The sequence below is a fragment of the Schistocerca serialis genome, chromosome 6 (assembly GCF_023864345.2).
Source record: "Schistocerca serialis cubense isolate TAMUIC-IGC-003099 chromosome 6, iqSchSeri2.2, whole genome shotgun sequence".
NCBI lineage: Eukaryota > Metazoa > Arthropoda > Insecta > Orthoptera > Acrididae > Schistocerca > Schistocerca serialis.
This window is the reverse complement of record NC_064643.1, coordinates 136,053,658-136,076,794: the sequence shown is the minus strand read 5'-3', so window position 1 is coordinate 136,076,794 and position 23,137 is coordinate 136,053,658. Positions and strand designations below refer to the sequence as shown.

At 43.2% G+C, this 23,137-nt stretch overlaps 1 protein-coding gene and 1 pseudogene across 1 annotated transcript in view; both read right to left on the bottom strand.

Annotated features, from left to right (window-relative positions):
• The window catches only part of LOC126485103 (breast cancer anti-estrogen resistance protein 3 homolog), a 1,126,433-nt gene that overhangs the window by 647,042 nt on the left and 456,254 nt on the right, over positions 1–23,137 (bottom strand). The window lies entirely within an intron of this gene.
• On the bottom strand, positions 3,630–3,747 carry LOC126485683 (5S ribosomal RNA; annotated as a pseudogene).

Sequence of the window (23,137 nt, the reverse complement as noted above, 5' to 3'; positions counted from 1 at the left end):
CCCTTCCATATTCTGCTAACAGTCATTGGATCTCGACCAACGCGAGCAGCAGTGTCGCGATACGATAAACCGCAATCGCGATAGGCTATAATCCGACCTTTATCAAAGTCGGAAACGTGATGGTACGCATTTCTCCTCCTTACACGAGGCATCACAACATCGCATCACCAGGCAACGCCGGTCAACTGCAGTTTGTGTATGAGAAATCGGTTGGAAACTTTCCTCATGTCAGCACGTTGTAGGTGTCGCCACCGGCGCCAACCTTGTGTGAATGCTCTGAAAAGCTAATCATTTGCATATCACAGCATCTTCTTCCAGTCGGTTAAATTTAACGTCTGTAACACGTCATCTTCGTGGTGTGGCAATTTTAATGGCCAGTAGTGTATTGCATTTCCGCTAGCTGGGTAGGTGATCCCCTCAACTCCTCTGGAAGTTGTTCGTCAGCTGCAGGAAACGACCCACTCGGCGCCAGAAGAGAAGCACGGGAGCAGACTGTGACGGATGAGAATGCGCGGCTTCCCGCGCATGCGCAGAGCGCTGGTGTACGCCGCGAGCTGAGATGACGTTTTAATCGCTGCAGTACGTGCCCCGGCTGCTGCAGGCAGCTGTCACACACAGCGGGACAATCGCTGCAGCCACTTCTCTCAGCGATCTTAATATTTCATTTCTGTCGCTTCATCCCTCACGACACTGTTTCTAGGGACTACATGTCAGCGATGCTCTGCTCGCAACTTCACTGAGAACACTTGTTATATGCATTACACTCCAAGTACGATACTAATGCAAGTTACAACTTTCTACAGGGTATACCAAAAGGCAAATAAGAAAATAAAGAGGCCGACAGCGGTCACAAAGGAAACTCCCCATCGCAACACCCTTCACATTTCTCATTTCAATGAACTTTACCAACATCCGTATATTATAGGTTGTTTTATTTTATATCGAACGCTGCCGGTTTCGGCAATTCATTTTGCCATCTTCAGGTCCTATACGTTTTTTTTCGTACCAACAAGTTTATCGCATGGTGCAACCGTAAATCCGAATCGTTATGCAACTGATTCATACGAAAGGGTGACGCCGACGTTCGATGTAAAATAAAATAACCTAAAGTATACGTTTGGTGGTAAAGTTTATTGAATTGAGAAGTAGGCCCTACGTACCAGCAGATGTCCCCTGTCCATACTGGACCGACAGAGACCTTCAGATTTAGTGGCAAAATAGCCCAGTGCATATGTGTACACATATCAAGCATGGATACAAGAAGAAGGGGTACGGAACTGTGAAGAAAGACACAAAACAGACACGGCAAACGTTCCAACGTCAAAACGTGCAACAACGAGCGACTTGCAACAAGCAAGGCGGTGTGGTTGTGTGGTCGCGGTGTTGGAGTGCAGAGTAGAAAATCCGTGTCCAAACTTCCCTGGTGCTCCGTTACTTCCTTTCTTTCACAAATTTATGACCTTCCCGTGTCTGTCCTCCTTCTGTAGCCTTGCCTGTCGTCGAACTATACGTTGGTTTTAGAATGTGACTCATGAGGTAAGAATATATTTCCGTCGCAAGTAAGTGTGATGAATAGTGAGAGCAGGCGAAATGCCTCATACACCTCTCAAAATGTTCAAATGTATGTGAAATCTTATGGGACTTAACTGCTAAGGTCATCAGTCCCTAAGCTTACACACTAATTAACCTAAATTATCCTAGGACAAACACACACACCATGCCCGAGGGAGGATTCGAACCTCCGCCGGGACCAGCCGCACGGTCCATGACTGCAGCGCCTTAAACCGCTCGGCTAATCCCGCGCGGTGTAGACCTCTCACAGAAACGAAAACAGCAAATAAACGGATGTGAACTTTGTTACAACGAAGGAATTCAAGAGTCGAAAGTTCCAAAACGGAACGCAAGAGGCATAACATGTGGTACTTGTGTAAAACAAATAGGAGGTACGTACGTCTGGATGTCACTTCCTTACACGTTGCTGTTTCAAACGGACGATACACAACGATGCAGACACTAATTTGAATATAGCGAACAGACACATCAATGACCGGACGGAGGGTTCAGTTTTGTGGAAATGGGGCATGAGGGAGATTTGAATCCGGATCTCCTCCTCCACATGCCAACACCGTAACCACACGACCACGACGCCATGGTCAGTCAAAGTACTCGATGTTGCACACGGTGTACCGTTCGCTGTTTCTTTTTTGCTTGTTTTCCACAGTTCAGTACACGTTTTTCCTGTTTTCATACTTCAATCTGAAACATCCTCTTAGAAAAATTAAGAATGACAATGCTGGTAAACCTCTAACGTTATTTGATTTTCAAACAGCTGAGCAAAACTGAACGTAGTCAGACATTTCTCTCTTGACTTATTCTGATCAACACTAAACTGACACACAATATTTTTTTTTCTTTTTTTTAGCGCAACGCAATCTGACCTTCAATAATCCCTACAAAAGAATACCCCTAACTAACAGTAACCTATACCTCTCATAAATCACTTACCTCACAAAAATCGTCGTTACTCGAACTACTGCAATACAGCGAGCGCCAATACTGCCAGGTACATGAAAGATTCTAACTACTGAAGGCACTAACTACTGATAGGCATAGTTAGAAAATGAAAGATTTTGATAGAGAATAAACAATGTATTTACCTTAATAGTGTTCATCATATATATGTATATATCAGTTCATGACATCCAGTCTTCCTTTTTCTGACGGACACGCGTCCAGATCGTCCGCTCTCAAAATTCTGCCATCTCTCTCCCCACATCCACCACTGCTGGCGGCTCACCTCCAACTGCACTACGCTACGCGCTGTTCACATTCAACTGCCCAACACTACAATAGCGAATATTACAACAATGCAAACCAGCCACAGATTGCACACAGCACAGTCAGTGATTTTCATACAGAGCGCTACGTGGCGTTACCAACATAAAAACCTAAACAGCCTACTTACAAATTGTGTTCAGTATTTGACGGACTATCCAATGGGCCATCTTACCATTAAATCTGAGGGGGGGGGGGGGGGCGGTGCGAAGAGGAGTTTCCCTTGTTAGTATGTTGTGCAGGACGGCACACTGATGGGTTTTCAAGAAGGAAACCATATCCAGAAACGCATGGCTTGGGCCCTGGAGACTGCCAAAGTGTGAGATGGATGTGTGATCCACATCGCATCAATAAATCCAACATGAGTAGCACATCACGTTGTCAACATACAAACTGACTTCCAACTGCGTACCTCCTGCGTCAATGCAGAGCCTACATCAGCGGTGCTGACCCTCACGCACATGAGTTATTACCAGCGGTTGAGTTTGAAGTATTTCAACTGCTCCGTGGACTCGAGCAATAAGGTCCTCTGCTGACGTTACAGGTGTGCCGTATACCATACTCTTCATACTAAAAAAAAACTAAACTCCTCCCGCACAGGCCATGAAGGCCCAAGGGTACCGACTGGCCGCCGTGTCATCCTCAGACCACAGGCGTCACTGGATGCGGATGCGGAGGGACAGGTGATCAGCACACCGCTCTCCCTGCTGTATGTCAGTTTACGAGATGGGAGCCGCTACTTCTCAATCAAGTGGCTCCTCAGTTTGCCCCACAAGGGCTGAGTGCACCCCGCTTGCCAACAGCGCTCGGCAGACCGGATGGTCACCCATCCATGTATTAGCCTAGCCCGACAGCACTTAACTCCGGTGATCTGACGGGAACCGGTGTTACCACTGCGGCAAGGCCGTTGGCATTCTTCACACTACCCCACAGAAAATAGCCGAGAGGTGTTAGAACTGGCGACCGTGTTGTTCTTGGAACTGGTCCACCTTTGCCAATCCATCGACTGAAATACGTGACGTTGAGGTGATTCTGCACATCGAAATCAACGTGTGCTGGAGCTCCGTCGTGCTGCAGCCACAGGTGCATCTTAACTTGCAGTGACACTACGTCCAATGGGGTACGTAAAACATCTCCAATAAATGTGAAGCAGAGCGGTCCTGTTAGTATGTTTGACAGTAGATATGACCCAATGATATCGTCACCAATTATCCCAGGCCGACACTCTCTTGGTGACTTTAAATCATCTGAGGAGGCGTATTTTCGTCTGCCCAAACATGCATGTTGTGCATATTTAATATCCCGTCTCTAGTAAATGTGCATTCAGCTGTGAATAGCATGAGGGTCGGGAATTGTGGCTGGAGTATGCAGTGTCGTAAATACCACTGCACAAACTACTGAGTGATCAAAAAGTCAGTATACATTTGAAAACTGAATAAATCACGGAATAATGTAGATAGAGAGGTACAAATTGACACACATGCTTGTAATGGTATGGGGTTTTATTAGAACCAAAAAAATACAAAAGTTCAAAAAATGTCGGACAGATGGCGCTTCATCTGATCAGAATAGCAATAATTAGCATAACAAAGTAAGACAAAGCAAAGATGATGTTCTTTACAGGAAATGCTCAATATGTCCACCATCATTCCTCAACAATAGCTGTAGTCGAGGAATAATGTTGTGAACAGCACTGTAAAGCATGTCCGAAGCTATGGTGAGGCATTGGCGTCGCATGTTGTCTTTCAGCATCCCTAGAGATGTCGGTCGATCACGATACACTTGCGACTTCAGGTAACCCCAAAGCCAATAATCGCACAGACTGAGGTCTGAGGACCTGGGAGGCCAAGCATGACGTATTCATGTTTTACAAGGGAGGGTATTTTTAACTTGCATAATCTTCCCTGTGGTAGAACCAAATGTTGCCAGGTGAGATTTTCAGGAAACATTTGGTACCCTGTTGATGCAAATTACCTGTCTGCACCATACATGTTACCAGACTGTTTGAAAGGTTCACAGAAGTTGAACGTCTTTCCTGAAATACCGGAGAAGGTTCCCCTGCAATTGCGCGTCTAAATTTCGCATCAGTCGAGACCTACGCTATACCCCACAGGCTGCGAACCACCACGATAGTGCCTTACCGTACTTCAATCAGTTGGTTAAAGCATATTTCACAGACATCTTCAGGCAGAAAAGTTGGAAGTGAACCCCTGTTCACTCCGCTGACCTCACCATTCCATACTTTTTCCTATGTAGGTACGTACGTGCCCTCACACGCGCCACACTGGTAGGAACTGGAGACAGACTTATCAAACGCGTCTTTACAGTGTTTGCTACCACGAGAGCTGAGCATGAAATCGTACAGAGACTGAGACAAAACAGAGTTTGACGTTGCACGATTTGTAACCGAGTTGGTGGTCGTCGTTTTCCACATACGTTGTAAAGTATTATTCCTTCTCAAAGCTGTGGCGGTAACCGATCGCATAGGTGGAATCCTTCGGAAGAATGGTTTCAGAAATTTGTTTAACAGTCAACGCAAGATAAAAGACTTCTCCCGACCTACAATGGACGTTCCTGATCGCCTCCACTCTGCCGGAGTCTATAAAGTGAAGTGTAGTTGTGGCGCAGTACATATCGACGAACTGAAAGGATAATACACTGAAGAGTCAAAGAAACTGGCACATCTGCCTAATATCGTGTAGGGTCCCAGTGAGTATGCAGAAGTGCTGCAACACGACGTGGCATGGATTCGACTAATGTCTGAAGTAGAGCTGGAGGGAACTGACACCATGAATCCTGCAAGAATGTCCTAAATCTGTAAGAGGGAGGGGGGGATGTCGTCTGAACAGCACATTGCAAGTCATCCCATATATGCTCAATAATGTTCATGTCTGGGGTGTTTGGTGGCCAGCGGAAGTGCTTAAGCTCAGAAGAGTGTTCGTGGAGCCACCCTGTAGCAATTCCGGTCGTGTGGGGTGCCGCATTATCCTGCTGGAATCGCCCAAGTTCGTCGGAATGCACAATGGACATGAATGGATGCAGATGATCAGAGACGATGCTTACGTACGTGTCACCTGTCAGAGTCGTTTCTAGGCATAACAGGGGTCCCATATTACCCCAACTGCACGCGCCGCACACCATTACAGAGCCTCCACCAGTTTGAACAGTCTCCTGTTGACATGCTGGGTTCATGGATTCATGAGGTTGTCTCCACACCCGTACACGTCGATCCGCTCGACACAATTTGAAACGAGACTCTTCCGACGAGGCAACTTGTTTCCAGTCATCAACAGTCCAATGTCGGTTTTGACTGGACCATGCGAGGCGTAAAGCTTTGTGTCGCGCAGTCATAAACGTTACACGAGTGCGCCTTCGGCTCCAAAAGCCCATATCGATGACGTTTCGCTGAATGGTTCTCTAGCTGACACTTTTTGATGGTCCAGCACAGAAATCTGCACCAATTTGCGGAAGGGTTGCACTTCTCTCGCGTTCAACGATTCTCCCGCAGGATCCTTTTTCGGCCGCAGAGATGTCGGAGATTTGACGTTTTACTGGATTCCTGATACTCACGATACACTCTTGAAATCGTCGTACGGGAAAATCCCCACTTCATCGCCACCTCGGAGATGCTTTGTCCCATCGCTGGTGCACCGACTATAAACACTACGTTCAAACTCACTTCAGACTTGATAGTTTGCCATTGTATCATCAGTAACCGATCTAAGAACGGCGCCAGACACTTGTTGTACTATATAGGCGTTTCCGACCGCAGCGCCTTATTATGCCTGTTTACATATCTCTTATTTGAATACGCATGCCTGTACCAGCTTCTTTGGCGCTTCAGTGTAGAAGAAAATGTTAAACAGCATGATGGCCATAGACATTGAAGACAAAGGTAAAATCAGCGGTAGTACAGCAGCAACAAAAACGTGACCAGACTATGTATTTTGAGTGCATTAGCGTGCTTGCCAGAGAAAGTAATATTTATAGAAGGAATGTCCGTGAAGCAGTCGAAATGTACAATGAGCACATTGTCAGTAGCGATGACGGCTAAGGTTTCCGTCTTCGCTGCTTCCCGCTACAACGGAAGTAAACATCCAATGACTGCGAGCGAGGTAGTTAAACAGCTACCGGGGAACAACCGAAGACGAGAAAGTTAAAAAACAACTACCAGGAAACAACTGAAGCGGCACAACAACAACAGTATTTTTGATTCACTCTCTCTGACAGCATCTGCTTTCAGTATTTACTCAACATCCTCCAATAGCAACCGGAAGGTTTTTACCCAGTAACTTCACTTCTCCGGGAAACGCTGGAAAAAAAACCCTTTCATAAAATGGATAGCAAAACGAGAAAAATTGCGTTTGTTCAACGCAGAACCGCACATCATTATGTTTAGCAAACGAGGCCAAGGAATAACTTCAACCAGAAAATGATTGTTACATTATGTTTAACGATTTAGCTACACCGATTATTTGCAATGTTTCACAGACTTCCTAATTACCCTGTAGTCTGAAGAACCTTACTGGCATTTACAATCAAATAAAAACACTACACAACTATCTCCACAGGAATTTGAGTAACACTAGGCGAAAGAGAAATAGCTTTCACGGCGAAGAAAATAACATAAAGACGAACTTTTCCGATATTTTGCAGACCTAGGTTGTAAATTGCCGTGCTAAAAAAATACTGCGAATGATGAGTGCACAGTTCGATTTTAGACCGTGCAAATTAGGAGGCTGTCAAAGTTTTGTCTTGTAAGAACGTAGTATTCACGGCATTATTCTTGGAGAATTTGAGAGTGTGGCTATTATAGTTCCTAAAAAAGTGCATGACACATTTACTTCCCAATTTTTTGGACGAATGCTTCTCAGGTGACGTAATCTCTAAATTGAAATTCCTTGGATGTTACGATAAAGCAGCGTTTTTAAGACTGAGATAAACAAATTATTTATTACTTGTTTTATAAGTAAAACCCGCTTTTCCTTGCTGCAACTGAATTTATTTTTCCCAGACGCGTTACGCCTTTTTCTTGCTCTAAGGCATCATCAGTGGGGTCTATAGCGATAAAGTTTTGTTATTTTTAGATTATCAAACCGTTCACATCATGATTTTTTATGTAAATAAGTAATTACTTACAGTTTGTTGTTTTCTCTCATCTGGCCTGGAGATCGCACCACCACTTTATTACCGACACATAAGCATAATTTTATATTCCGAACTTTTTCACACTGTGCGCCATGTTTCTCCTTCTTTTTGTGGTGTACTATTAACTTTTGCCACTCGATATACTCGTAGCTATTTCTTCGGACACTGTGCTTTTAACAACGTAAATATTGTAACTTCATTACGTATTTCCTCCTGTTTGGTTTGTTTACCTACATGCTGCCAACCTAACGAACTATATGTTCAAAACCAATTTCTATTCATGATGTTTATATCGTGTGTGTGTGTGTGTGTGTGTGTGTGTGTGTGTGTGTGTATGAGAGAGAGAGAGAGAGAGCGCTAAAGAATGTATATGGTATTTTTTTAAAATGTGTTTGTGTGTGGGGGGGGGGGGGGGGGTGGAGGAGTGGGGAGGGGGAAGGTTGGTGGTTTGAGTTGTAGAGTGCTGAATATGAATGTACCAGCTATAAGCGAGTGGCTAAAAGCTTTGGTGACAACTGATTTGTTTTTCGTTTCAGTGTTCTGTGCAGGGGTTCATGGATAAGTGAGTATAAAGATGTTCTGTGGTATTATTATTATACTGGGTCGTATTATTATATTGATCTTCTTTGGGAGCGTTATTCTATTATTTTATCTATTAGTGTAAACAATGAATTGTTTGGCATGTGTACTTGATCATTCAACAAGGTTTTTCTTTCTGCTTTGGTTTTCTGCATGTAATTTTCTTGCAGGGTTAGGAGATATTTTTTTATTGTTGATTCTAATTATTTTCACGTCTTTTTCTGTAGTGGTTGGTTTGTTATTACGCTCTTTAGGTGTTCTCTAAATGTTGAGTGGTTTGTCCCATATTTCCAGGCTCCCATGTTTTCTTTGTATCTGACATCGAATGTTCTACCTTTTTGTCCTATGTATCTGCCTTCACAAGTGTTACAGTGTAGTTGATATATACCTGCTTTCTGTTATATGCCTCTGTTTTTTGTCAGTTTTGGGGTGTATTTTTGTATAGAATTGTCTGTTGTGTATGCTATGTTTATTACCTGTCTTTTGAAAATGTTGGTGATTTTATGTGTCAGTTGGTGTTCGTATGTCATTGTGTACCATCTTGTGTTTTCTTTAATCTTTTTCTGATTATTCAGTGTAGTTGTTATGGGACTGCGTGTGTGTTTGATTCTGTTGTGTTTTTGTCTGTAGTTTGGTGCTTTCTGCTTTTATTTTACGTTTAATTTTGTTATTTAACTTTGTGACTATGTTATTATCGTCCCCATTGTTTTGTGCTGTCTACATTATTATGTCCAGTTTTTTCTGGTAGTTTTCTTTGGTTAGTGGCACTGTGTTGAGTCCGTGGAGCATGTGTCGAAGTGCTGCTTGCTTTTGTCAATGTGGTTGGTTTGAGGATTGGCGAGTGATAATGTCTGTTGCTATGGGTTTACGATAAATTTCAAACATATGCTTATTGTTTTGTTTATTGATTGGTATATCCAGAAAGTTAATTTGGTTATCCTGTTCTCTTTCAATTGTGAATTTTATATTTTTATGTGCCTTGTTGATGTCAGTATGTAATTTTTCAATTTTTGTTTCTAGTTCATCTATTAAGCAAAGGATACCATCCAGATACCTGAACCAACATAATATTTTGTATTCTTTTACTACTTCTTTTGTGAAAATAGTCTTTTCAAAGATGTTTACAAAAGAATTTGCTAAGGCTCCTGAAACTGGGGATTCCATTGGTAATCCATTTTCTTGTAAATAAAATTCATTATTGAACTGGAAGTAATTTTGTTCTGTTATGAGCTTTATTAATGTATTTCCTTAATCTGTTCATTAGGAAGGTATAAGTTTTCAGATTCTTATTTATGATTTCTATTATTTCTGACACTGGGATGTTGGAATACATGCTTTCTATATCAAATAAGGGGAGTGTTGTGTGTCTAGGATATTTATATCTTTTATTTGTTGTATTAGCTGTGTAGTGTTTGTAATGGTTCTGTGTTCCTGTACTTTGAAATTTTCAGTCAGTAATTTTAACAAGTATCCTGCAAGCTTGTAATTGGGGGACTTTCTGAAATCCAATATTGGTCTAACAGGAAGATTCGGTTTGTGGATCTTTGGTTGCCTCCGGAGGACAGGTGAAGTCGGGTTGATCTGTGTTAACCTTCTTTTCTCGGTGTTATCCTGTACGATGTCTACATTTTTCAGAGTGTTTTTGACTTTTGTCTGGAATCTGTTTGTTGAGTCTGATTTGAATTTTGTAATGTTCTTTTGTGAGATGAATTTTCATTTTTTTTATTTTTTTATTTTTATTTTTTTTAGTGTGTTGTTCTTTGTGTATCAGTGCGGCGTGCTCCTCTTGTCTGCTTTTGAAATGATAAAATTTTCGTTTTGAAATTTTCTCCTAAGTTTTCTGAGTGTTGCAGATTCTGCGTTTTTGTGTAGTTGTGTTTTTATACTGGTTATTATATTATGGATTTCTTTTTTTACTATTTCTCTAGTTAGTCCAATGTTGACACTACTGTTTTCATTCCTATCCTCCCTTGTCGAAACACTTTCTACTTCTTTAATTAGATTTTCCATGTAATCGTCATCTATTTCTGAATTAGCATTGTATTTTAATCCTTTCTCCACCACCTGTCTTTCTTTACTATTTAACTGTGTGTCTGTAAGATCCATTAATGTTGGGTAGAATATGCGTGTGTTTTTTTCCTTGGTTGTGTGTAACCGTATTGTGTTATGACTGGAGTCTTTTGAGTTGGTTGATCTTTCTTCTATGAACTGTTTCCTTTCTTTGTGCAGCAGTTTTCGTGTGCTTTTAGACCTTGTTGACCAGATGGGCGGAAACTGTGGAAAATGGATATTTGTGTTAAGTTCCCATCGGACCAAAATGCTGACTTCTTCGGTCCCTACGCTTACACAACACTTAAACTAACTTACGCTAAGCACACCACACACACACCCATGCCCAAGGGAGGACTCGAGCCTCCTACAGGGGGAGCCGCGCGAACTGTGGCAAGGTGCCTCATACTGTCATATTGTTAACAGTGTGTGCAAATTTGAAAAGGCGAAACGCGTCTGGGAAAAATAAATTAAGTTGCAGCAAAAAAGGCAGGTTTATTTACAAAACAATTATTTAAGTCAAGATTCCTTCGTTGTTTCTGAATGGGCCTGCGTCTTCTTTTCTGGTTGCCCGTTTCGTTGTAGACCGTTCATCGCCATCTTGTTGCGGAAAAGAACACTGTCACAGGCGTATTCGGGCTTCATTTGTAGAAGTTACTACTTTGGTATTACAGGTATTGAGATTTTGGGTTTGATCGGAAAAACTTAAGAACTTCTTGGTCAACGTGTTGCCATCCAACCGTTTGAGATGAACGCAAAATCATGTACATATTTTTCGGATCGAATTTGTAATGATTTTTATTTTGCCATAGACTTCCTGTTGGATCTTTTTTGGTGGATGCCATTCTTGTAATTCGATCCCATGATTGCCTTATTGACTCTGCGCTCTCTTCTCTTCAGCTATTCCAGGATGCCTTCATTAATATTTAGGAATACGGGGTTTTGCTTGCATACATAAATACTAGCTTCTAAACGGTTTCATACTGATGTATGTTATGCGTTCTGTGAAAGACATTTTATGTTGCAGATGGTGCGCGATGCTAAGTAGGCTATTTTGAATTTAGGTTTTCTTACCTGAAGTACTTCCTTATCCAATCCGTTTTTCATAATGATCTCACTCAGGAACCTAAATTTTTCTATTCTTATTTACTTAGCTTTTTTTAATGTTATCTAACACAAGTTTGTTCGGCGGTTTCCTTTAACAGTTCGAGCCTAATCCTAATAGTTTCTAGGTCGTTTGCCAGAACGGCAATACCATCAGCAAATACTGGACAGTCTACCATGATTCCCTTTGAGTTACATTAAATTCTCATCGGACTGTAGGCAGTTTTCATCGGTTTTGTTTGCCAGTTCGTGATGATTTTTTTTCAAGAACACAGTTTAAAAGCGTCGAGGACAGCCATCTCCTTGTCTGACGCCCGTCTTGTAATCAAAGGAAACGGAGAGACGTCCTAGAATCTTTGTCTTGGAATTTGTCTCTGTCACGATGGATATAATTAATGACAGCAATTTAAGGTAAACTTAGAACTCATTACTGGATCGAAAATTTTTTTTGAAGTCCACAGTGACTGACACGTGCTGTTCAGGCATTCAAGTATGGTATCGCTCTTGAGCGAAGTTTCCTTAAGCCCCCTTGGTATTTACGTACTTGACGCTCGACTTGGGTTTCTAAGGAAATTAGTATAATTATATTAATTTTCATATATTATGGTTATTATTATTTAAATCATAGGAATCCGTAGCATGCTTAAGGTTTAACTCGCGAGTGAGGGAAGGAAGGAGCAATGAAGTGTGAGACCTCCTTTGAATAGAACACTTTTTCCACGCTTGCTCTACGATATACTAAATTTTGAAGTAATAATTTTGTTGTCATAGCTGTCTGTATTGAACGCTAGTGTAATATACAGTCCAACTTCAGGATAAAGCATTAAAAAGCCGAGCGAAGGTTGGGATCTTTCGATGTGACACGACTAAATCGGAAGGGAAAAAGCAGTCAGCGGGGAATTGTGAATTTTGAACGCCGCGCTATGCGGCGCCGCTAAGTAAGATATAATACTACGAGGGGGGAAGAAATTCCAGCCTGGGAAGCAAGAGACCAGGAATTGCCTCAGCGCGATTTATGAGGGAAACGTGACGTAGCGCGAAAGCGGGAGGAGCTGGGACCACCCTCTGTAACGTAGAGGGGCTACAGTGAGCAGAGGAGAAGAAATGAGAGAACACTGCAAAGCGGGGGACGATTCACCAAAACTGCTGACTTTTGGGAAAACATGAGGCCCGCCGTTCGTGTTTTTGCAGTCAGTCTGTGAGAGTCAGAGGCAGCGAATTGTCCTGTAGCACCATTTCTCTCGAGCCTGGATTCACCGCTTATCGCGAGCGGTCATCTTACCATTAGGCTATTTAAGCATACTTCACGGCCAGACACAAACTTACATATGTCATCAGTCATGGGTCTACAAACTGCACTCGTTGATCTATTATGTATTATTCAAGTAGAGGGGGGGATATTTTAATGGAAAGTTGCTTCCCCTGTGTCGGCGTATAAGCGGATAAATACGATATTGCATTGCCTGTATTGCTCACAACCACGATGAAATGTTCCTTCGGCCATGCATGCAGTTTCACTGTCGTCATTCCATTATACAGCTGACGGTTTTCCGTATTCGAAACTGCTAACAAATTTCATGTAATAAAAATTGTTTTTGTTTAAAAAATATATGGAAAGTTCGAGCTGTAGGCAAAGACGATATAAGGAAAATAAAACAAACAGTTGGCACTGTCGGGTGCAAGTGATACTCTATCCAATGTAAAGATGAGTGATACATTTATTAGTGCCAATGGCATTGAGGAACAGCTGAAATCGATAGAAACGAACAAAGCTCGAAGGCCCACTGTAACTCCTGCCAGATTGTTCACTGAATTTGCGGGTGAGTTAGGTCCTCTTTTACCACAATGTACAGTACATCTCTCGAACAAAAAGCTGTGCCCAGCAGCTGGAAGAAAATACGGGTCACACCAGTCTGCAAGAAGAGCAGCAGAAGTAATCCGTAAAACTACTGTCCATTATCTTCCACATCCACCTGTCGGAGAATCTTACAACGTATTTTGCGATAAAACGTAATGAGGTGTCTCTAACATATTGACCTTCCTCATGTTCACCAGAATGTTTTCCGAGAACAATCGATACGCGAAACATACTACAACCACTATTACTAACGAAAGTATAATCATGAAACGAAATTATTGGTCGCGCTGAGAATTTCCTGGTAGCATATTACCTTGAATGGAGAATCATTCGCAGAAGTAGAAGCAGTTTCAGGCATACCCCATGGAAGTATACCGGGGCCCTTGCTGATCAAATATAAAGCGACCCGGTGGATGCTATAAACACTAACCTCAAACTTTTCGCAAATGCTGTAGTTATCTGCAAGAAGTACTGTCTGAAAAAAACCCTCACTAATATCCAGTCATACCTTAATAAGATTTCAAAGCTTTCGAAGGATCGGAAACTTGCTTTAGATATACGGAAAAGTAAAATTGTGCACTTCACAAAACGAAAAAAAGAAACTAGCTTTAACGATTCACAGAATCATTCAGCTCATGCAAATTCAAAAGCGTAACTATATGTAAGGATATGAAATGTAGTGACTGCACAGGCTCATTTGTAGCTAAAGCAGGTGACTGACTTCAGTTAATTGGCAGGGTAGTGAGAAAATGCAGTTTGTCTACAAAGGATACTATTTACATTAGATTCGTGTGGCACATGCTAGAATATTACCCAAGTGTACGAGGCCAGTATCACGTAGGATTAATGGAAGACATTCAAGGTATACAGATAAGAGCAGCGCGAATGATCACAGGTTTATTTTGACAAATGAGATAGCATAGTGCTGACAGACGCCTGAATAATTCTTTAAATAAAAATAAATTTTTAAGATACAATGTTTTTATATCCGACTAAAAAGTATAAAATAATTTTTTCTAGCTCTGTACAGAGTCCTAATCCAATACAGATACTTCTGAAAATTTGTGAATGTTAGATTTTAATAACTATTAAAATACTTGTAAGATTTATAACGAAAAACGTGGGGTGCATGCAACAGATATTAGTTAGGAGGTTAACTATTCATGCACTAATTGCGTATTGCATCGGTTCCCAGTTTTTCGTAGAAATCTTATAAGTATTTTCACAGTTATTAAAAATACACAACAACAAATTTTCAGAACTATTTGTATGGCGCTAGGAATCTGTATGGGGATAGGAGAAAAAATTTGTACTTTTTGGGTCGATATAAAAACGAGTTACATTAATAATTTATTTTTATTTGAATAAGTATTTTCTGCTTTTAAGTCTCGCGAACATGAAATTTTTCAATCGATTTCAAACATCTTGATGAGATTACAAGAGAGACTTCACTTGAGTCAACCAATATATTGCTTCCCACTACGTACATCTCCTGAAAAGATCTGAAGGTAAAACTTACTAACATTCGAGCTCATGTGGAGATTTACCAGCAATTGTTCTTCCTGCAAACCATTCGAACAGGAAAAGGGGGAACCAGCACTAGTACACGAAGAATTATCCCAACACACACCAGACAAGACAGCTAGTTAATACTGCACTGTCATCCAGTTCTGAGATATGTTGAAAGTTTCGGCTGTCTAGATCATTGGGAAGTTGGTTTAAAATAAACTGCAAAATCCGTACAGCACCTACATTCGTATAAATTACTTCAGGCGTTACGGAGGTGCACGTGCAAATCGAACGACCTCTCCCAGAAACTTTCTGCAGCAGGTAATTTGTGCACATTGTGTCTGTAGGGGCCATGACGCAATCTGCAAAGCACAGCTATCGTGCAGGAACTCCAACCGGACAGGCGGTTCTCTTCGTCATGCTTCTTTGTCACGTAGTTTTCGTCCCCACCCCTCCCCTGAAGGTAGGCGGTTCTTACCCCCACACTACTGCACTGTCATCCAGTTCTGGAGTACGTTTAAAAATTCGAGTCTCTAGTTCATCGGGAAGTTAGTTTACAATCAGTTGCAAAATTCGTACCAAAAAAGACGAAGTAAATATTCCAGAATTCGAGCCAAGAAGTAGATATCCTTGGTGCAGCAGAGCGGCCTAAATCAATTAAGAAAGGCTAGGGCTCTGGTCCACATTTTATACCAGTCAGATTCATTTCAGAGTATGCTGATACTATAGCTCCATACTTAGCAGTCACATACAACAGCTCGCTCGTCGACAGATCTGTCCGTAAAGGCTGAAAAGTTGCACAAGTCACATCAGTGCCCAAGAAAGGAAATAGGAGTAATCTGCTGCATTACAGGTCTACATCGGTAACTTCTATATGTAGTAGGATTTTGCAACATATACAATGTTCGAACGTTATGGATTATCTCGAAGAAAACGATTTATTAACTAACAGTCAACACTGATACACAAAATATCGTTCTTGTGAAACTCAATTAGCTCGTTATTCTCACGATGTAATTAATGCTATCGACACGGGATGTCAAACTGATTCTGTATTTTTAGATTTCCAGCAGGCTTTTGACACCGTTCCTGACAAGCGAATTTTAATCAAATTGCGTGCCTATAGAGTATCGTCTCAGTTGTGCGACTGGATTCGTGGATTCCTGTCAGAAAGGTCACAGTTCGTAGGAACTGTCGGAAAGTCATAGAGAAAAGCAGAAGTAATATCTGGCGTTCCCCAAGGAAGTGTTTTAGGCCCTCTTCTGTTCCTGATCCACATAAACGATTTAGAAGACAATCCGAACAGGCCACTCAGATTGTTTGCAGATGTCGTCATTTACCATCAGGCGATAAAAAAATTGAAAACTGATTTAGATATCTGTATGGTGCAGAAAGTGGCAGTTGTCCCTAAATAATAAAAATTTTGAGTCATCCACATGAATACTAAAAGGAAACCGCTAAAATTTAGTTACAGGATAAAACACACAAATCAAAATGCCGTAAATTCAACTAAATACATGAGGATTGGAATTACGAATAACTTAAATTGGAATAATCAAATAGGTAATTTTGTGGTGAAAACAAACCAAAGACTGTGATTTACTGACAGAACATTTAGAAAACGCAACAGACTCGTATCAGATAGGATTGACGAAGGACACCGAAAAGGTTCAAAGAAAGGTAGCTGGTTCTGTGTTTTCGCCAAATAGGGAAGAGAGTGCCACGGGTGTGATACGCGAATTTTGGTGGCAATCTTAAAGATTGCAAAGGCGGTTTTCGTCGCGGAGGGACCTTCTCATGAAATTTCAATCGCGAACTTTATCCCCAGAATGAGAAAATACGTTTTTGGCGCACACGCGAATTGAACAGTAAGAACCCAGAATGTGGAGTAAAACTGGAAGTTCCCTCTGCCATACGCCTGCATAGTACAAGGGTAAATGCAGATGAAGATGGAGAGGTACACTGGAACAGTGTAACGTTAGGAGTATGCGAGCGAGTTATTCGCCTACCTAGGACTCGTACTTGAGGAGAGCTGAATTTGCTGGCTAGGCTGGGTGCTAGTCGGCGGATCGAGGACGCCACACGGCCTCCCCAGGGAGCTCAGGTGCAGAAACAAGGAGCGTGTCTGCTGGTAAACCTTTCGGGATGTGAGGTCGTGGTCCCAGAAACTCTTCCGTCCCTGACGTTTCGTCCAGGACGGCGTTGGACATCTTCAGAGGCGTTCCTCAGCTGAGTCTTGCCGACGGCAAATCGCATGCGATGGTTGACACCACTTTGTAAAAAGAGTGCCAAAAGACGCTTCTGACACGCAGCTATAGCTAACTGTTTAAACAATATCAACGACAATCTGTTCGTGATTTATCATGAGTGCTTTTGTACAAGAATACTGGCTTATGTATTTATGGACGAACCTATATTTACATATAATACGAATGGTGTGAGCGTGACTGAATGTTTTTGACATTTTAAAATTAAATATTAGTGTAATATATTATCCAGTGAGTGGCCAAACTCAGTCAAATGATGTTTATAGAACGTAAGAACGCTGTACAATTGGTGGCGACGGCCGTTAACCGCTACAACACTCTAACTTTTGAAGGGATTTTATAATTCGAGACGTCTGATTGTGCTCCAGAGTAGCATTCTCAATCTTTTCGCTTGTATTACGGAACTGAGGAACAACAGAGTGTGAGTTTCTACTAGTCATCTCCCGAGTGTTAATTTGTAAATCACCACGTTGAACTATGAACTGTTTTGAGCCGGTGAATATTTCGTGTATTGTAATTACGAAATGGACTTAGTTTTTGTGTATGTCTGATGACTGTTTGGTTCGGATATTTTGCTACCGTTCTCGTAACGCTTTCAATGTAGCTTTACTGCATTTGATACGGGTAATTTCTGTCTACACTTTAAATGAATATCGTAGGACCACTTCCCGTTTATTTGAGATGGCATTTGCCACCCTGTCCGCCAAATCGTTTATGTATACAGAGAACAACAGTGGTCCTACCACACTTCCCTGGGGCACCCCCGTCGATACTTTTGTCTCTGATGAACACTCGCGATCGACGACAACATACTGAGTTCTATTAACAATCTACACTACTGGCCATTAAAATTGCTACACCAAGAAGAAATGCAGATGATAAACGGGTATTCATTGGACAAACATATTATACTAGAACTGACATGTGATTACATTTTCACGCAATTTGGGTGCATAGATCCTGAGAAATCAGTACCCAAAACAACCACATCTGGCCGTAATAACGGCCTTGATACGCCTGGGCATTGAGTCAGACAGAGTGTGGATGGTGTGTACAGGTACAGCTGCCCATGCAGCTGCAACACGATACCACAGTTCATCAAGAGTAGTGACTGGCGTATTGTGACGAGCCAGCTGCTCGGCCACCATTGACCAGACATTTCCAGTTCATGAGAGATCTGGAGAATGTGCTCGCCAGGGCAGCAGTCGAACATTTTCTGTATCCAGAAAGGCCCATACAGGACCTGCAACAAGCGGTCGTGCATTATCCTGCTGAAATGTAGGGTTTTGCAGGGATCGAATGACGGGTAGAGCCACAGGTCGCAACACATCTGAAATGTAACGTCCACTGTTCAAAGTGCCGTCAATGCGAACAAGAGGTGACCGAGACGTGTAACCAATGGCACCCCATACCATCACGCCGGGTGATATGCCAGTATGGCGGTGACGAATACACGCTTCCAATGTACGTTCACCGCGATGTCGCCAAACACGGATGCGACCATCATGATGCTGTAAACGGAACCTGGATTCATACGAAAAATTGACGTTTTGCCATTCGTGCACCCAGGTTCGTCGTTGAGTACACCATCGCAGGCGCTCCTGTCTGTGGTACAGCGTCAAGGGTAACCGCAGCCATGGTCTCCGAGCTGATAGTCGATGCTGCTGCAAACACCGTCGAACTGTTCGTGCAGATGGTTGTTGTCTTGCAAACGCCCCCATCTGTTGACTCAGGGATCGAGACGTGGCTGCACGATCAGTTACAGCCATGCGGATAAGATGCCTGTCATCTCGACTGCTAGTGATACGAGGCCGTTGGGATCCAGGACGGGGTTCCGTATTACCCTCCTGAACCCACCGATTCCATATTCTGCTAACAGTCATTGGATCTCGACCAACGCGAGCAGCAATGTCGCGATACGATAAACCGCAATCGTGATAGGCTACAATCCGACCTTTATCAAAGTCGGAAACGTGATGGTACGCATTTCTCCTCCTTACACGAGGCATCACAACAACGTTTCACCAGGCAACGCCGGTCAACTGCTGTGTGTGTATGCGAAATCGGTTGGAAACTTTCCTCATGTCAGCACGTTGTAGGTGTCGCCACCGGCGCCAACCTTGTGTGAATGCTCTGAAAAGCTAATAATTTGCATATCACAGCATCTTCTTCCTGTCTGCTAAATTTCGCGTCTGTAGGACGTCATCTTCGTGGTATAGCAATTTTAATGGCCAGTATTGTATTAATAAGAATTCTTCGAGCCACTGACATACCCGTGAATTTATTCCATATGATAGCACCTCCGTTAACAGCCTGCAATGGGCACCGTGTCAAATCCTTTCCGGCAGCCTAGAAATATGGAATCTGTTTGTTACCCTTCATCCATTCTCAGTATATCATGTGAGAAAAGAGCTACCTGAGTTTCGCACGAGCGATGGTTTCCAAAACCATGCTGATTCGTGGACATAAGCTTCTTGCCAGAATGAGATTTTCACTCTGCAGCGGAGTGTGCGCTGATATGAAACTTCCTGGCAGATTAAAACTGTGTGCCCGACCGAGACTCGAACTCGGGACCTTTGCCTTTCGCGGGCAAGTGCTCTACCACCTGAGCTACCGAAGCACGACTCTCGCCCGGTACTCACAGCTTTACTTCTGCCAGTACCTCGTCTCCTACCTTCCAAACTTTACAGAAGCTCTCCTGCGAACCTTGCAGAACTAGCACTCCTGAAAGAAAGGATATTGCGGAGACATGGCTTAGCCACAACCTGGGGGATGTTTCCAGAATGAGATTTTCACTCTGCAGCGGAGTGTGCGCTGATATGAAACTCCCTGGCAGATTAAAACTGTGTGCCCGACCGAGACTCGAACTCGGGACCTTTGCCTTTCGCGGGAAAGTGCTCTTGCCCGCGAAAGGTAAAGGTCCCGAGTTCGAGTCTCAGTCGGGCACACAGTTTTAATCTGCCAGGAAGTTTCATAAGCTTCTTGGTCTCAAGGAAGTTTATTGAGAATATGTTCAAGGATGCTGCAGAAAACAGAAGTTTGGGATGTTGGTCTGTAATTCTGCGGGTCCGTTCTCTTACGCTAAGGGAACAATGCCGTAGAGTACTCTTTGTAAAACCGAACTTGGGTTCCATCCGGACCTGGTGATTTATTTATTTTCAATTCTTTCAGTTCTTTCTCTACGCCAGGTATGCTTATTTCTAAGTCGTCCATAGGGGAGTCTGCCCGATGGTCAAATGACGGTATGTCTGTGCGATCACGCAACGACGATACTGTGTTGTACAGTACGGCATCACCAGCAAACAGTCGCATATTGCTGCTGACACAATCCGTCAGATCCTTTAATTATGCAGAGAACAAGAGAGATGCTATCACACTACCCTAGGGCACACCTCATGTAAAGTTGCAGTCATTTTGAAAAGTACGTATCTCTAGAAAAATCGCCCTCTTCCGCCAGGATAAATACGAGACACGGGTACGTTTTAAATCTCAGGGGGCGTTGCTCAGAGCTGACACGTCTAAAGCCGTGACGGTGACAGATGAGGCCAGCAGCTCTGCCGTGGAGTGAGGCGTTTGTTCAGCGCCGATGTAATTAAGTTCTCACGGGATGGGATGGGCCCTCCCATGATAAATTGCCGCAAGTGGGGCAGCCGGAGAGTCGGACGAGTAACAACAGGTGCGGCGTACAACCACGGACTGGCCCTGCTCTTCTCCTACCAGAGGGAATAGAGCGACCTAGTCACACTTCTAGCCTAGTTCCTGATCGTGTCTTATCTAGGCGGCTCTAAGGAGTTCGTAACGCGCCCGTAACACTCCGTATGCAGCCAGAAATTAAGCTAAATTTGTATTTTGTGTTTCCTCACAACTGCAGTCAGAGAGCCAAAGCGCCTTCTTTCTTCGCTATTCTCACGTGATGCGATCCGTCTCGATTTTCTTTCCTGTTGCGACGGTACCTAACGGTTACAGCAAGTCTAGTTGCTCTTGCAAACTTAGACAAAATTCTAGTTCGTGTGACGAATGGTTGCTAGCCCTAAATGTGAAAAAATGTAACTTAATGCTGATGAGTAGGAAGATCAAACCTGTGATGTTCGGGTACAGTATTACTAGCGTCCTGCTTGACATATTCAAGTCGTTTAAATATCTGGGCGTAACGTTGCGAAGCGCTGTAGGACGGAACAATCATGCGAAAACTGTGTTAGGGAAGGCAAATGGTCGACTTCGGTGTATTGGGAGAATTTTAGGAAAGAGTGGTTCACGTGTGGAGGAGATCGCATTAGGACGGTGGTGCAACCTACTCCTCGAGTGTTTGGGATCTGTGCCACGTTGGATTGAAGGAAGGCATCGAAGCAATTCAGAGGCGGGCTGCTAAGTTTCCTACCGGTAGGTTCGAACAACACGTAAGTTTTACGGAAATGCTTCGGGAACTCAAATGGGAATCCCTGGAGGAAAACTGACGTTCTTTTCGAGAAACAGTATTGAGGAAATTTAGAGAACCGGCATCTGAAGCTGACGGCCGAACGATTCTACTGCCGCTAACATACATTGCGCATCAGGACCACGAAGATAAGATACGAGAAATTAGGGATCATACGGAGGCGTACAGACAGTCGCTTTTCCCTGGCTTTATTTGCCAGTGGAACAGGAAGGGAAATGACAATTAGTGGTACAAGGTACCCGCCGCAACGCACCGTATGATGCTTGCGGGGTGTATATGTAGATAGGGAGGATACAGGATGATTTAGCAAGAGTTTCTATTTGGTGTGTTGAATGTTGCTCTAAACGTAGAAGAACGTTAAGTTTATGTAGATGAGTGGGAAAAACAATGCTGTATCGTTTGAATACAGTGTTAGTGGTGTGCAGTTCGACACAGTCACGTCGGTTGAGTGTCTAGATGTGAGGTTGCAAAGTGATACGAAATGGGACGAGCTGCTTAGGCTGGTTGATTTGGGGGAGGGGTCCCAACAGCGAGGTCATCGGTCCTATCGGATTAGGGAAGAATGGGGGAAGGAAATCGGCCGGGCCCTTTTCAAAGGAGCCCTCCCGGCATTTGCCTGAAGCGATTAAGGGATATCACGGAAAACCTAAATCAGGATGGCCGGGCAGGGGTTTGAACCGTCGTCCTCCCGAATGCGACTCCAGTGTGCTAACCACTACGCCACCTCGCTAGGTTGGCTTCTTATGTCACTGGTAGGGAAGGCAAATGGTCGACTTCGGTTTACAGGGAGAATTCTAGGAAAGTGTCACTCATCTGTTACTGAGACAGCGTGCTCAACACTAGCGCGACCAAATCTTGAGTACCGCTCGCATTGAAGGAACACATCGAGCAACTGGGAGGAGCGCTGCTAGATTTGTAACTGGCAGGTTACATCAACACGCAAGTATTATGAAAATGCTCGGTGAAATCAAAAGGGAATCCTAAGAAGGAAGACGATCCTCTTTTCGTGAAATACTATTGCGAAACAAGACACAAGGCAATTAAAGACATAAGCTGCCGCGAACATTGATTTATATCAATGGGGCCAATTGAAAATTTGTGCCGGTCTCGGATTCGAACCCAGGTCTCCTGCTTACTACACAGATGCGCTGATAGCTACGCTATCCGGACACAGTGGTCACCGCAGCCGCAAGGACTACCCTAGCACGCTTCCTATGAAACCAAAATTCTCAATTTGTAACACACATTACTGATTCAGCGGCCCTGCTCATTAGCCTCATTACTAGCGGTTGGCCGGCCGGAGTGGCCGTGCGGTTCTAGGCGCTACAGTCTGGAACCGAGCGACCGCTACGG